This window comes from Bos indicus, chromosome 7, assembly GCF_029378745.1.
Source record: "Bos indicus isolate NIAB-ARS_2022 breed Sahiwal x Tharparkar chromosome 7, NIAB-ARS_B.indTharparkar_mat_pri_1.0, whole genome shotgun sequence".
NCBI lineage: Eukaryota > Metazoa > Chordata > Mammalia > Artiodactyla > Bovidae > Bos > Bos indicus.
Window position 1 is genome coordinate 21,379,232 of NC_091766.1, and position 16,987 is coordinate 21,396,218.

Consider the following 16,987-nt stretch of genomic DNA (forward strand, 5'->3'; position numbering starts at 1 on the left):
CATGTGTAGATGATTATATCCACTACTGCAACAAGGTACTAAATTGTTCCACATCAAAGATGCCCTTTTATAACCATATCCACCTCTCTGGTGACTACTCCCTTCTGTCCCCATCCCTAACCCCAACAACCCTAATCTGTTTTCCAGGGTTATGGTTTTGTCATTTCAAAAGTGTTACGTTGTAACTTTTTGGAATTGGCTTTTGTGACTTTGTATAACTCCCTAGAAATTCATCTAACTTGTTGCATGTATCAGTTACTCATTCCTTTTTATGTCTGAGTAATATTGCCTGGTGTGTTTAACCATTCACCTGCTGAAGGACAGCCATTCACCTGCTACGTACAGTTTGGGGCTGTTAGGAGTAAAGCTGCGATGAACATCCATGCATAGATTTTTATGCAAACATAAGTTTTCATTCTCTGGTGTGAATGCCCAAGATACTCCAGAATTTAAAGTCAGAAGTTGTGGGCTTTTTTTTTTAATTTAATGAATGAATTAATTTTTGGCCGCGCTCGGTCTTCGTTGCTGTGCATGGACTTTCTCTAACTGTGGCAGGTGGGAGCTACTCTCTGTTGCTGTGTGTGGGGTTCTCACTGTGGTGGCTTCTCTCGTTGCAGAGGACGGGTTCTGGGGTGCCTGGGCTCAGTAGCTGCAGCTCAGGGGCTTGGTGGTTGCAGCTTGTGGGCTGTAGTGCCTGGGCTCCGTAGTTGCGGCACATGGGCTTAGTTGCTCTGTGGCATGTGGAGTCTGCCTGGACCAGGGATCAAGCCCACGTCCCCTGCATTGGCACGCGGACTCTTTACTAAGTTTTTACAGGGTCAGAAATGTAGGTATTAATACAAATTATGAATGTTGTCACAGATATTTGTGCTTTTAATCTTTCTTTCACCTGAAGGAAAAACCAGACTTTGTGATTGAGAAACTCTGGTTTGTATACTTTTGGGTAATATATTGGCACTACTGTAATCCTACATCTTAGAGAAAGGAAATGTGAGATTATATACATAACTATCAGATAATCACAGAAATTGTGGATTGGTTCATTAATAGCTGATTCACATTCAGTATTTTTTCTTTTTTTCCCTCAAACTTTAAACTTTTATTTTGTGTTGGGGTATAGCCAATTAACAATGTTGTGGTAGCTTCAGGTGAACAGCGAAGGGACTCAGGCTCCATTCTTCCTCAAATCATTATTTTTTAAATTGAGATGTAATTTACATCCGTAATATTCGTCCTTTTACAGTGTACAATTTAGTGACTCTTTGTATATTCAGAAAGTTATGCAAGCATCACTACTATCTAATTCTAGAACATTTTCATTATTCCTGAGGAAACTCCATGCCCATTAGGTGTCACTCTGCATTCCTCTTCTCCCTCCTGGTAACCAGTAACTTTCTGTCTCTATGAATTTGCCTATTCTGGACATTTCATTTAAATGAAGTCACACAATTGTGGTCTTTTGTGTCTGGCTTCTTTCACTTTTTATGATGTTTTCAAGATCCATTCATGTTGTAGCATGAATCAGTATTTCATTTTTCCTTTTAACATCTTGTAAAAGTTTTTGTATGAATACAAGCATACCTCACGTTATAGTGCTTCACTTTATTATATTTGTTGATACTATTTTTTTTTTTTTTAACAAATGAAGGTTTTTGGCAACCCTGCATGGAACAAGTCTGTGCAGCTCTGTATTTCCAACAGTATTTGCTTAATTAATTCATGTGTCTGTGTCACATTTTGGTAATTCTTGCAGTATTTTAAACTTTCCACCAGCAAAAAGATTATGACTGACTGAAGGCTCAGATGATGGTTAACATTTCTTTTAGCAATAAAATATTTTTAAATTAAGGTACAAACATGTTTTAAACATAATGCTATTGTACATTTATAGTCTATGGATGGTATAATGTAAATATAACTTTTATATCCACTGAGGAAACAAAAATTCATGGTACTCTTTATTGTGGTAGTCTGGAACTGAACCTGCAGTATCTTTGAACTGTATATTTTTAAAGTTCTCTTGGTTATATATCAACGAATGCAGTCATTAGATAATGTGGTAATTCTACTTTTAGATCCTGCCAGACTGTTTCCCACAGTGGCTGTACCATTTTACGTTCCTATCAGTAATGTATGAGGAGTCCAGTTTTTCCATATCCTTATTGACACTTGTTATTGTCATTTATTACAGCCATTTTAGTGGGTATGAAGTGTTATCTCATTTGTGGAGTCTAGTTTTTCCATATCCTCATCAAGACTTGTTATTGTCATTTTTTATAGCGATTTTAGTATAAAGTGGTATCTCATTTGTGGGCTTGATTTCCATTTCCCTGATGGCTAATGACATTGAACATCTTTTTACACCATCTGTGTGTCTTCTTTGGAGAAATTTCAGTTCAGATCCATTGTTCATTTTTAATTGGCTCTTTATTTTTTTATTAAATATTAATAATTTTTTATATGGAGCTTCCCTGGTGACTCAGTGACAAAGAATCCACCTGCCAATGCAGGAGGTGTGGGTTAGATTCTTGGGTCAGGAAGATCCCTTGGAGCAGGAAATGGCAGCCCACCCCAGTATTGTTGCTTGGGAATTCCCATGGATAGAGGAGCCTGGAGGGCGATGGTTTGTGTGGGTCGCAAAAGAGTTGGACATGACTTAGTGACTAAACAATTCTTTATATGTTCTAAGTGCAAGCTTGTTAACAGATAATAGGAATTTACAAAAATATTCTCTTATGGATTGTCTTTTTACGTTTTAGATGGTGTCCTTTTGGAGCATAAAAGTTTAAAATTTTGATCATATTTGCTTTATCTACATTTAGTTTTGTTTCTTGTGTTTTTTGGTGTTGTATCTAAGAAATCATTGCTTCATCCAAGGTCACAAAGATTTATGCCTTTGTTATCTTCCTAAGAGTTTTATAGTTATTTAGGTCTTTGGTTCGTTTTGAGTTAATTTTTTATATGCCTTGTGAGTTAGAGGATCAGCTTCACTCTTGCATACAGATATCCGGTTGTCTCAGCACCATTTTAATTTTTTTTGTAACTGCGCGATGTGTGGGGTCTTAGCTCCCCAACCGGGGATCCATCCCACGCCCCCTGAGGTGGAAGCGCAGAATCTTTTTTTTTTTTTTTTGGAAGTGCAGAATCTTAACCACTAGACCGCCAGGAAAGTCCTTCAGCACCATTTATTGAAAAGACTTTTCCCCCCTCATTGTACTTTGCTTTTTTTTTTTTTTTTTCAAATTGAGCAATGAATTGTGACAGTCTTTCCATGTGAGTAAAGAGAAATGCTTCTTCATTTTTTTGTCTTTTTTTTCCCTTTCTGCCTCATAGTATCTTTAGTATGGACATAACTTTTAGTTTGCTTAGCCACCCCGCTATTGATAGTTGGGTTGTTTAAAATCTTTTGCTCTTACAAACAGTTCTGTACCAAATAACCTTGTAATTATACCATTTCATATATGTGCAGGCTTGTCTGAGGATAGATTCCTGAAACAGGATTGCTGAATCGAGTGGTAGATGACTAGTAATTATTGCCAAATATATTAAAATTGTGGTGTATAAGACAAAAGGTTAGCCTTTAAAATATTGGAATTTTGATTGGAATTGTATTGTCAATAATTAGAGAATAATGTGTTTAGAATAACAGTAGAATAGAATATAGAATCGTGGCAGCCTCTATTGTAGAACAGTGTGGAGTATACTGAGAATAACAGTAGAATAATAGAATAACTATTATTAAGAAGCTCTTATAATGCAGCAATAGGCATTTAGTGTAGTAAATGATGGTAGCAGTACATATTTTATTTCATTTAACCTTTCAGCAGTTCAATTTTGTTAATGTAAAAAAATGAAACCTAGAGGAATTTCCTGACTTGCTTGGGTTAAGGTAAATGGATTAAGGATTAAAGGGTGATTTCTGAGGTTTTAACACCTTAGCTTGAATATTGGCTCTGATCTCTTAAGCAGGTTACTTACCCTCTATGAGCCTTAGGTTTGCCACATGAACATGGAAATAATAATAGTATCTACTTTATAGGATTATTGCCAAAGATAACAAAGATTATTGCTTGACACATAATAAAATATTTAATAAATTTCAGCTTTTTAAAAAAAAATTTACTATATGAACTGAACTTTTGGAGCAATATGTTACAGGCTTAGGTGTTAATATTATTTGAATTTGTTGGACCTTATTGAAGACTTAATCCATAATGATGTATAGACAACAAATATACAGATAAGTTTCTTTTTTCTGGTCATCTTTGGTTTTGATGGATCCCTTAATTCTATGCTTTTTACCTTTTAAATGTTTGTTATTTGTACAGATTATTAGAATAAAAACCATTTGGAAAGAACATTTCCATTTTTATAATAGTAATTATAGATCACATTTATTCTCAGAAACAGTCTTGTCAGTGTTTCTCAAGTACAGTAGAACCAGTGTTCCTTTTTTATAACATATATTTTATAATGCCCCTTTGATTATCCTGAAATAAAATTCATAGATGATAAAATCTATCTACACACATAATTTTAAAGATATCAAGGTACTGTCCAATTATAATTTACTTTTAAAAAGTACTGGTATTTCAATATATAATATAAATGCTTACATGTGATCATACTCAATGACATATATAAATAGAGGCATATTTAAATCATTATGACTGCAATACCCACAAATGCAGACTGTTACAAGTATGTTGAATTGGTAATCTAAACACCTTGTTTGGTGTTACTCAATGACACGGTCCTTTACAGTAGTATCTAGCTCTTGGCAGAGTTCTGAGGAAAATAAAGTAGTTCTTTCCTCAGTTTTCCTGCATTCCTATATTATTATTACCAAGGGAAAGCACTTTGTCTTTATATGTAGAGTAGAGTTAGGATCTAAATTTAGATAATTAAATTAATAAGTTGTTTTTTTCACCCATCTGACTATCTGGTAGGACATTCAAAGTTGCATGGGACCATTCATGATTGTGACCATCCTACCTACCTCAGGGTGTTCAATATCCCAGTCTCCTGCCTGCAAATACTAATAGTTTCCTTAACTGAACCAGAAACTCCCCCTCAAGTTTCTAAAACAGTCTGGTCAGGGGAGTAGCTGCCTTCATTGAGATCTATTGTTTTGGTGTCACAAGCTATTTGTTATACAAATTAAATTTCTTTGTTTTTATGATGAAAATTCTTTGCTAGAATTACCATCCAATTTTTAAGAGCTTTCATAAACAACTAGTAGTCATAGACAGTAATATATAACACTCACATTCACATGCCTCACTTCTAGATGAACTTGCCAGCTCTGACAGCCTCTTGACTGAATTTAAACTGTTAGTTTCTATGAGTGTCTAAGACTACATTTAAGTTACCAGGACTCTAACAAAGGTAAAGACCAGGGTCCTCTAATGAGGATCAGTGTCAGGGGTGTCTCTGAGAATGATTAATCCTTTCATTTCCTTTCTCTCCTTATGGTGGGGTCTCCTCCCAAATCAGGTCCAGGATCCCGTAATGAGGGGGGAAACCAGAGAGGAAACAGAATTCACACTCATGTACTGAGACTCCCAAGATAAAAGTCAAGTTCATTTTGATGCAATGCCATAGAAACCTTTACATAAGGAATTTTATCCCATTTTCTTTCCCTTTTACAAAACAGTTCTAGTTGAATGTAGGTGTTATAGTCTACAGACAATTGAGGGGTCATTGTTCATCAGAGCCTAAAGAATACTGGGGCCATGTGGTGTTACAGTTAAATATCATTGTCTTTCTTTTCATGGGAGTACAACTTAAGATCTTCCAGGTTTGCAAAATATACCTTAGGGAACTACAAGATGGAACATAGCTTTCATTACCCATTGTTCTTTCACATGACTGATGTTACCAGAAACAGACTAGCAGATCCGTGTCTGGAGTCTTCTCAGGGTCAGTTACCTGGCATGAGAATAGGGGTGCAGATGAGCCTTGCTGTAACAGGGAGTTTCTCGATTACTGCTCAGGTGGTGCTGGACAACGAAGGGACTCTTTGATCTGGAAAGGAAAGTCCAATTAAAGTGGTAGTGTGCTCAAAACCAGGTGACAGAGTCCTACACCTCCCCCCCTCCCCAAAGTAAAATTCCAGTCAGGGCAGCCCACTAGGGAAGAATGCCCTGGACATGAGTGGTTGCACCACTTACTAGAGATCTCTTACAGACCAGGACCAGAACCTTGTTTCCTTTACCAGGGCATTGAAAACACTGCAGGCCATTGATGCCATTAGTGGTAAACACTTGGGGTGTCCCTGAGACAGAAGTGCTCAGGCACCAGGTGGACAAGATCTGAGTGCCACTGTCAGTCGGGGGTTGATGTACAGTGGATGAGATGCCTCTCAAGATGGCTGTGCCTTCATGGTCACCAAAATTGTTACTGAATCAAACTTAGATCTGCTTGCCTATCACACAGCAAGGCCAATCTATTGACAGGGGTTTGTGTTGAGGGAAAGTGCAGTGTTTTATTGCATGGTGCCAAGCAAGGAGAACGAACAACTCATGCTCAAAAGGCACAAACTCCCTAATGACTGTTTTTTGGGGAAGGTTTTTTTTAATTTGGCTGCCTGGGGTCCTAGTTGTGGCATGTGGGATCTTCTTTGCAGCGCACAGACTCTCTGGTTGCTGAACTTGGGCTTAGCTGCCCCGCGGCATGTGGGATCTTAGTTCCTTTACCAGGGATCAAACTCATGTCACCTGCATTGCAGGGCATATTCATAACCACTGGACCACTAGGGAAGTCCTCAGGAAAGGGTTTTTAAAGGCAACATTTGGGTTGAGGGTTGCAGGGTGCTTCACTTTCTTCTGATTGGTTGGTGGTAAGTTAACAGGATGACGTTTTAGGAATCTTAATCATTAACCCTAGTTTAGTCCAGTCTGGGGTCTAGTGCTTGTGGTCAGCATGTAGTCGTCATCGTCAAGCTGGATAGGGGTCTTAGTTTCTGCAGAACAGTTGTAAGATATGCATGAGATTGTTGAATATATTCCTCGAGGAGGAACTAGGACTCTGATTATAGATGAACTATTGTTTCAACTACAAAGAGCAATTTCTTGGCTTTTTCTTTGATTTTGTATTCCTTCCCTTCCTTAATTAGTGACTGCTTGACTCTGCTCTTTGGAATTCAGAAAAGGCTTAGCAGACTACATCCTTTCTGTACAAACAAGAAAGGAACATGGAGTGGCTTTTGTACATGGGAGGGTCCCACAGGGTTCTGTCTTTTTCAACTTTTTTCTTTTATATTGGAGTGTGGTTGATTTACAGTGTTGTGTTAGTTTCAGGTGTAGTAGTGTAGTAGTAGTGAAGTTGCCCAGTCATGTCCGACTCTTTGCAACCCTGTGGACTGTAGCCTCCCAGGCTTCTCTGTCCATGGGATTCTCCAGGCAAGAATGCTAGAATGGGTTGCCATTTCCTTCTCCAAACAGCAAAGTAATTAGTTGTACATGTATCTATTCTTTTTCAAGTTATCTTTCCATTTAGCTTATTACAGAATGTTGAGTAGAGCTCCCTGGGTCCTTGTTGGTTATCTGTTTTAAATATATTAGTGGGTATGTGTCAGTCTGAAACATTTAATTTATCCTTTCCACCCCGCCCCCCAGCTTTTCCATTTTGGTAACCATAAGTTTGTTTTTGAAGTCTGAGAGTCTCTTTCTGTTTTGTAAATACATTCATCTGTACCTTTTTTTCCTTTTTTTTTTTTTTTTATTTTATAATATTCTGCATGTAAGCAAATGTATTTGTCTTTCTCTGACTTACTCAACTTAGTGTGATAATCTCTGGTTTCATCCATGTTGCTGCAAATGGCATTTCATTTTTTTTAACGGCTGAATAATTTTCCATTGTACAAGTGTACCACATCTTTTTTAATCCATTCCTCTGTTGATGGACATTCAGGTTGCTTCCATGTCTTGGCAGTTGTAAAAGTGCTGCAGTGAACAATGGAGTGCATATATCTTCTCAAGTGCCCAGGAGTGGGACTGCTGGATCATATGGTAGTTTTTTTCTTCTTCCGTTTACTTATTTGGCTGTGCTGGGTCTTTATTGCTGTGTGCGGGCTTTCTCTAGTTGCAGTGGGCAGGCTTCTCATTGCAGTGCTTTCTCTTGTTGTGGAGTATGGGCTCTAGGGTACATGGACTTTATTAGTTGTGGCGCTCAGGCCTAGTTGCCCCACAGCATATGGATTCTTCCCAGACCAGGGATCAAACCTGTGTCCGCTCTGGGAGGTGGATTCTCAACCACTGGACCACCAAGAAGTCCCATATGGTAGTTCTGTATTAGTTCTTTAAGGAATCTCCATACTGTTCTCCATAGTGGCTGTACCAATTTACTTCTCCACGAACAGTGTACAAGGGGGTTGCCTTTTCTCCATGCCCTCACCAGCATTTGTTATTTGTCGACTTTTTGATGATGGCCATTCTGAGGATGTGAGGTGATATTTCATTGTAGTTTTGATTTGCATTTCTTTAATGTTGGATATCTTTCAATGTACTTCTTGGCCATCTGTGAGTCTTCTTTGGAAAAATATCTATTTAGGCCTTTGCCCATTTTTTTATTGGATTGCTAATTTTTTTGTTACTGAGCTGCATGAGCTGTTTGTATATTTTGGAGGTTAATGCCTTGTTGGTGGCATACTTTGTAAATACCTTCTCCCTTTCTGTGGATAGTCTATTTGTTTCGTTTATGGTTTCCTTTGCTATGCAAAAGCTTTTACATTTAATTAGGTTCCATTTGTTTGTTTTTGTTTTCATTTTCATTACTCTGGGAGGTGGATTGAAAAAGATCTCTCGAGCTCCTGTTACCAGCCTCGAGGTTCTCGCGAGATCCGCCTCCTCAATACCAAGCGCCTGTGTCTGGCAGAGCCGGTGTGAGACGAAGAGACAATCCTTCCCAGCCGCCAGGATAATCAAGAGTTTTGGCCGGACCTTCGAGCACACACCGAGATAGTGAGGAGCCAGACGAAAAGCACAGACTATGGCGCTGAAACGGATTAATAAGGAACTTAGTGATTTGGCCCGTGACCCTCCAGCACAATGTTCTGCAGGTCCAGTTGGGGATGACATGTTTCATTGGCAAGCCACAATTATGGGACCTAATGACAGCCCATATCAAGGCGGTGTATTCTTTTTGACAATTCATTTTCCTACAGACTACCCCTTCAAACCACCTAAGGTTGCATTTACAACAAGAATTTATCATCCAAATATTAACAGTAATGGCAGCATTTGTCTCGATATTCTAAGATCACAGTGGTCTCCTGCTTTAACTATTTCTAAAGTTCTTTTATCCATTTGTTCACTGCTATGTGATCCAAACCCAGATGACCCCCTAGTGCCAGAGATTGCACGGATCTATAAAACAGAGATAAGTACAACAGAATATCTCGGGAATGGACTCAGAAGTATGCCATGTGATGCTACCTTAAAGTCAGAATAACCTGCATTATAGCTGGAATAAACTTTAAATTACTGTTCCTTTTTTGATTTTCTTATCCGGCTGCTCCCCTATCAGACCTCATCTTTTTTAATTTTATTTTTTGTTTACCTCCCTCCATTCATTCACATGCTCATCTGAGAAGACTTAAGTTCTTCCAGCTTTGGACAATAACTGCTTTTAGAAACTGTAAAGTAGTTACAAGAGAACAGTTGCCCAAGATTCAGAATTTAAAAAAAAAAATGGAGCATGTGTATTATGTGGCCAATGTCTTCACTCTAACTTGGTTATGAGACTAAAACCATTCCTCACTGCTCTAACATGCTGAAGAATCATCTGAGAGGGAGGGAGATGGATGCTGAGTTGTCACATCAAAGGAAGCAGCATTATTCTAGCAGCATCCATTCTTGTTTAAGCCTTCCACTGTTAGAGATTTGAGGTTACATGATATACTTTATGCTCATAACTGATATGGCTGGAGAATTGGTATTGAATTTATAGCATCAGCAGAACAGAAAATGTGATGTATTTTATGCATGTCAATAAAGGAATGACCTGTTCTTGTTCTACAGAGAATGGAAATTGGAAGTCAAACACCCTTTGTATTCCAAAATAGGGTCTCAAAACATTTTGTAACTTTCATTTAAATTGTTAGGAGGCTTGGAGCTATTAGTTAATCTATCTTCCAATACACTGTTTAATATAGCACTGAATAAATGATGCAAGTTGTCAATGGATGAGTGATCAACTAATAGCTCTGCTAGTAATTGATTTATTTTTCTTCAATAAAGTTGCATAAACCAGTGAGTTAGCTGCCTGGATTAATCAGTATGGGAAACAATCTTTTGTAAACGCAAAGCTGTTTTTTGTATATACTGTTGGGATTTGCCTCATTGTTTGACATCAAAGATTATGTAAAGTTCAAGAGAGTGAATATTTTGCCATGTTCAGTTAAAAATGCGCAGTCTGTTACAGGTTGACACATTGGTTGACCTGATTTATGCAGAATTAATAAGCTATTCAGATAGTGTAGCTTTAGTATGCTGCACATGATACTGGCAGCCTGGGAGTTCATAGATGGACTTGGGACCCAGCAGATTTGAAACATGTATATGGAGTTTAAGAAATTTATTTTCCAGGTGCAACCCCCATCTAACTAAATTTTTTCTTTACCTTGTACGCTTGACAGCTGAAAAGACCATAACATGGGAGTAATAATGGGTCAAAATTTACAAAATAAAGTACTGTTTTGGTGTGGGAGTTGTCATGAGGCTATGTTGAAGTGACTTTAACCATGTGGGATATTGAGTTTTTTAATGGATTGAATATCCATTAAAATGGATTTGTTCAGCCATTTACATTAATGAGCATTTAAATGCAACAGATACCATTTCAGGTGACTTAACGTGAATGAATAAAAGTCAATGCTATTGGGAAAAAAAAAAAAAAAATGATCTCTCTGTGATTTTTGTCAGAGTGTTCTGCCTATGTTTTCCTCTAAGAGTTTTAAAATATTTAGCCTTAACATTTAGGTCTTTAATCCATTTGGGGTTTATATTTTTGTGTATAGTGATAGGGAGTGTTCTAGTTTCATTTATTTAATGTAGTTGTCCAGTTTTCCCAACATCACTTATTGAAGAGACGGTCCTTCCCCCATTGTATATTTCTGCCTCTTTTGTCGTAAATTGCGTGACCATAGGTACGTGGGTTTGGTCTGTTCCTGTTTTCTCATTCTTCCTGGTTCAGTCTTGGAAGGTTGTGCCTATCTAAGAATTTGTCCACTTCTTCCAGGTTGTCCCATTTTATTGGCATATGGTTGCTTATAGTAGTCTCTTATGATCCTTTGTATTTCTGTGGTATCCATTGTAATTAATCCTTTCACTTCTAATTTTACTGATTTGAGCTCTCTTTTTCTTGCTGAGTCCAGGTAAAGGTTTATTAATTTTGTTTACCTTCTCAAAGAACCACCTTTTAGTTTTATTGACCTGTTGTTATCCTTGTCTCCATTTCACTTACTTCTGCTCTGATCTTTATGATTTCTTTCCTTCTGCTGACTTGGGGTTTTGTTTTTTCTTTTTTTTCTAATTGCTTTAGGTACAAGGTTAGGTTGTTTATTTGAGATTTTTCTTGTTTCCTGAGGTAAGATTGTATTGCTGTAGATTTCCCTATTAGAGCTGCTTTCATTTCATGCCATAGCTTTTGGATATTCTTGCTTTCGTGTTCATTTGTCTCTAGGTATTTTTTGATTTCCTGTTTGGTTTCTTCAGTGATCCATTGGTTGTTTAGTAGCATATTGTTTAGCCTCCAAGTATTTGTATTTTTTACAGTTTTTTTTTTCTTGTATTGATTTCTAATCTCATAGCATTGTGGTCAGAAAAATGCTTAATATGATTTCAATTTTGTTAAATTTACCGAGGCTTGCTTTGTGACCCAGTATGTATGTGACAGAGTTTTGCCAAGAAAATGCACTGGTTATAACAAACACCCTCTTCCAACAACACAAGAGAAGACTCTACACATGGACATCACCAGATGGTCAACACCGAAATCAGATTGATTATATTCTTTGCAGCCAAAGATGGAGAAGCTTTATACAGTCAACAAAAACAAGACTGGGAGCAGACTGTGGCTCAGATCATGAACTCCTTATTGCCAAATTCAGACTTAAATTGAAGAAAGTAGGGAAAACCACTAGACCATTCAGGTATGACCTAAATCAAATCCCTTATGATTATACAGTGGAAGTGAGAAATAGATTTAAGGGCCTAGCTCTGATATAGAGTGCCTGATGAACTATGGACTGAGATTCATGACATTGTACAGGAGACAGGGATCAAGACCATCCCCATGGAAAAGAAATGCAAAAAAGCAAAATGGCTGTTTGGGGAGGCCTTACAAATAGCTGTGAAAAGAAGAGAAGCAAAAAGCAAAGGAAAAAAGGAAAGATATAAGCATCTGAATGCAGAGTTCCAAAGAATAGCAAGAAGAGATAAGAAAGCCTTCCTCAGTGATCAGTGCAAAGAAATAGAGGAAAACAACAGAATGGGAAAGACTAGAGATCTCTTCAAGAAAATTAGAGATACCAAGGGAACATTTCATGCAAAAATGGGCTCGATAAAGGACAGAAATGGTATGGACCTAACAGAAGCAGAAAATATTAAGAAGAGGTGGCAAGAATACACAGAAGAACTGCACAAAAAAGAGCTTCACGACCCAGATAGTCACGATGGTGTGATCACTGACCTAGAGCCAGACATCCTGGCATGTGAAGTCAAGTGGGCCTTAGAAAGCATCACTACGAACAAAGCTAGTGGAGGCGATGGCATTCCAGTTGAGCTGTTCCAAATCCTGAAAGATGATGCTGTGAAAGTGCTGCACTCAATATGCCAGCAAATTTGGAAAACTCACCAGTGGCCACAGGACTAGAAAAGGTCAGTTTTCATTCCAATCCCAAAGAAAGGCAATGCCAAAGAATGCTCAAACTACCAGACAATTGCACTCATCTCACACGCTAGTAAAGTAATGCTCAAAATTCTCCAAGCCAGGCTTCAGCAATATGTGAACCATGAACTTCCTGATGTTCAAGCTGCTTTTAGAAAAGGCAGAGGAACCAGAGATAAAATTGCCAACATCCGCTGGATCATGGAAAAAGCAAGAGAGTTCCAGAAAAACATCTACTTCTGCTTTATTGACTATGCCAAAGCCTTTGACTGTGTGGATCACAATCAACTGTGGAAAATTCTGAAAGAGATGGGAATACCAGACCACCTGACCTGTCTCTTGAGAAATCTGTATGCAGGTCAGGAAGCAACAGTTAGAACTGGACATGGAACAACAGACTGGTTCCAAATAGGAAAAGGAGTATGTCAAGGCTGTATATTGTCACCCTGCTTACTTAACTTACATGCAGAGTACATCATGAGAAATGCTGGTCTGGAAGAAACACAAGCTGGAATCAAGATTGCCGGGAGAAATATCAACAACCTCAGATATGCAGATGACACCACCCTTATGGCCAAAAGTGAAGAGGAACTAAAAAGCCTCTTGATGAAAGTGAAAGAGGAGAGTGAAAAAGTTGGCTTAAAGCTCAACATTCAGAAAACGAAGATCATGGCATCCGGTCCCATCACAGATGGGGAAACAGTGGAAACAGTGTCAGACTTTATTTTTCTGGGCTCCAAAATTCACTGAAGATGCTGATTGCAGCCATTAAAAGACACTTCTTCCTTGGAAGGAAAGTTATGACCAACCTAGATAGCATATTCAAAAGCAGAGACATTACCTTGCCAACAAAGGTCGGTCTAGTCAAGGCTATGGTTTTTCCTGTGGTCATGTATGGATGTGAGAGTTGGACTGTGAAGAAGGCTGAGCGCCGAAGAATTGATGCTTTTGAAGTGTGGTGTTGGAGAAGACTCTTAGTCCCTTGGACTGCAAGGAGATCCAACCAGTCCATTCTGAAGGAGATCAGCCCTGGGATTTCTTTGGAAGGAATGATGCTAAAGCTGAAACTCCAGTACTTTGGCCGCCTCATGCAGAGAGTTGACTCATTGGAAAAGATTCTGATGCTGGGAGGGATTGGGGGCAGGAGGAGAAGGGGACGACAGAGGATGAGATGGCTGGATGGCATCACTGACTTGATGGACGTGAGTCTGAGTGAACTCCGGGAGTTGGTGATGGACAGGGAGGCCTGGAGTGCTGCGATTCATGGGGTCGCAAAGAGTGGGACACGACTGAGCGACTGAACTGAACTGATGTATGTGATCAATCTAGAAAATGTTGCATGTATACTTGAGAAGAATGTATATTCTGCTGCTTTTGGATGAAATACTCTATAAAAATCAGTTGTCTATCTGTTCCAATGTCATTTAAGGCCTTTTTTTCCTTATTGATTTTCTGTCTGGATGATCTGTCCATTGTTAAAAGTGGGGTGTTTAAGTCTTCCACAATTACTGTGTTACTGTTAGTGTCTCCTGGTCTTAGCATCTGCCTTATATATTGAGTTACTTCTGTGTTGGATGCATATATATTTACAATTATTATATATTCTTCTTGGATTGATCCCTTAATGATCATGTTAGTGTCCTTTGTTTCTTGTAACAGTCTTTAATTCTGTTTTGTCTGATATGAGTATTGCTACTCCAGCTTTCTTTTGATCTCCATTTGCATGGAATACCTTTTTCCACCTCATCACTTTTAGTCTGTATGTGTCTCTAGATCTCAAATGGATCTGTTGTAGACAGCATATATATAGGTCTTGTTTTTGTGTACATTCAGCCAGTCTGTGTGTTTTGGTTGGAGCATTTAATCCATTTACATTTAAAGTAATTATTGGTATGTATGTTCACTGTGTTGGATTTTTTTTTTTTTTTGGTCTTTTTGCTCCCCTTCTTTTATTCTCTTTTTTTTGTGATTTGATGGTTAATTTTAGTGTTGTGTTTGGAATCCTTTTTCATTTTTGTGTGTGTATCTATTGTAGATTTCTGATTTGCTGTTACCGTGAGGTTTTGATATAGTAGTTTGTATGTAAAGAAGATTGATTTAAGTTGCTGATCCTTTCCAGTACCCTGCTTTTGTGCTGTCCTCTTCTTAGGATTATGATATCATATTTGTGTGTGGGTATTTCCTACCTTTACTGTGTGTTTGCCTTTACTGATGAGTGCTTCCATTTGTAATTTTCTTTTTTCTATTTGTGTCCTTTTCCACCTGGGGATTTTCCTTCAGCATTTGTTGCACAGCTAGTCTCCCAGTGCTGAATTCTCTTAGGTTTTGCTTGTCTAGTAAGCTTTTGATTTCTCCATCAAATCTGAATGAGAGTCTTGCTGGGTAGAGTATTCTTGGTTGTAGGTTCTTCCCTTTCATCTCTTTAAATATGTTTTGCCACTCCCTTCTGGCCTGCAGAGTCTCTGATGAAAAATCAGCTGATGATCTTACAGAGTCCCTTGTATGTTAATTGTTGCTTGTTTCTTGTTGCTTTTAATATTTTCTCTTTGTCTTCATTACTTGTCAATTTGATTACTATTTTGTTTTGGCATGTTCCTTCTTCAGTTTACCCTGCATGGGGCTTTCTGTACTTCTTGGACTTGGGTGACTGTTTCCTTTCCCCTGTTAGGGGAATTTTCAGCTGTTCTCTCTTCAAATATTTTTTCAGGTCCTTCTAAGACCCCTGATGCAAATGGCAGTGTGTTTAATGTTGTCCCAGAGGTGCCTGATACTGTTATCATTTCTTTTTTTTTCTGTTTTCTGTTCCACGGCAGTGATTTCCAGTATTCTGTTTTCCAGCTTACTTACCTGTTTTTCTGCCTCATTTACTCTGCTACTGATTCCTTCTTTTGTGTTTTTTATTTCAGGTGTTGTGTTGTTCATCTCTGTTTTTTAGATCTTGTAGCTTTTTTAAACATTTCCTGTATCTTTTTGGTCTGTGCCTCTATTATTTTTTGAGATGTTGGATCATCTTTACTCTCATTACTCGGAATTCTTTTTCAGTTAGAGTACCTATACTCCATTTCACTTAGTTGTTTTTCTCTAGTTTTATCTTGTTCCTTTGTCTGGGACATACTCTCCTGCCATCTCATTTTGTCTGCCTTTATGTCATTGCTGTTTCCATTCCACCATCTGCAGGGTTATAGTTATTATTGCTTCTGCTATCTGCCCACTGGTGGGTGAGGCTGATCTAAGAGGCTTGTGCAGACTTCTTGGTGGGAGGAACTGTTTCTTGCCCACTGGAGGGTAGAGCTGGACCATGTATCTCTGGTGGACAGTGCTGTGTCAAAGGGTGTGTTTAACATGCAGCTGTAGGCTTGGTAAGATTTTATGCAGCCTGTCTGCTGATGGGTGAGGCTGTGTTACTGCCCTGTTGGTCATTTGGCCTGAGGTGTTCCAGTACAGGAACCTACTGGCTGTTGGGTGGGGTGGGGGGTCTTGTGAGAAAATGATGGCCTCCAGGAGGGCTCACATCAATAAGTACTTCCCAGAACTATTGCTGATAGTGTCTTTTCCACACAGTAATCCATAGCTGCCCCTGACTCCCTAGGAGGCTCTCCAAGACCAGCAGGTAGGTCTGGCCTAGGCTTCTATAAGGTCACTGCTTTTCCCCCTGGATACTGTTCTGCATGAGACCTTGTGTGTGCCCTCCAAGAGTAGAGTTTGTTTCCCTTAGTCCTGTGCTCTGTGGGCTTCTCCTCCCAATGCCAGACCCCCAGGATGGGATGGGAAGCCTGATATGGGGCTCAAAACTTTCACTCTTGTGGGAGGACCTCTATGATGTAATTATTTCCCAGTTTGTGTGTTGCCCACCTGCTGCATATGGGATTTGATTTTATTGTGATTGCACCCCTTCTGTGTCTTGTGGCTTCTCCTTTGTCTTTGAATACAGGATATCTGTTTGGGTAAGTTTCAATGTTTTTTTTTTTGTTGGTGGTGGTAATTCACCAGTTAGTTGTGACTTTGGTGTTTTCTTGATACGGTGTGAGCTCACATCCTTCTGCTCCACCATCTTGTCTCAGGGTCCTGCTTTATTTCAGAATCATATTCAGTTTTT

At 38.7% G+C, this 16,987-nt stretch overlaps 1 protein-coding gene and 1 pseudogene across 5 annotated transcripts in view; both read left to right on the top strand.

The window, feature by feature from the left end:
- The window catches only part of KIF3A (kinesin family member 3A), a 94,460-nt gene that overhangs the window by 26,541 nt on the left and 50,932 nt on the right, over positions 1-16,987 (top strand). The window lies entirely within an intron of this gene.
- On the top strand, positions 8,801-10,032 carry LOC139184111 (ubiquitin-conjugating enzyme E2 D3 pseudogene; annotated as a pseudogene).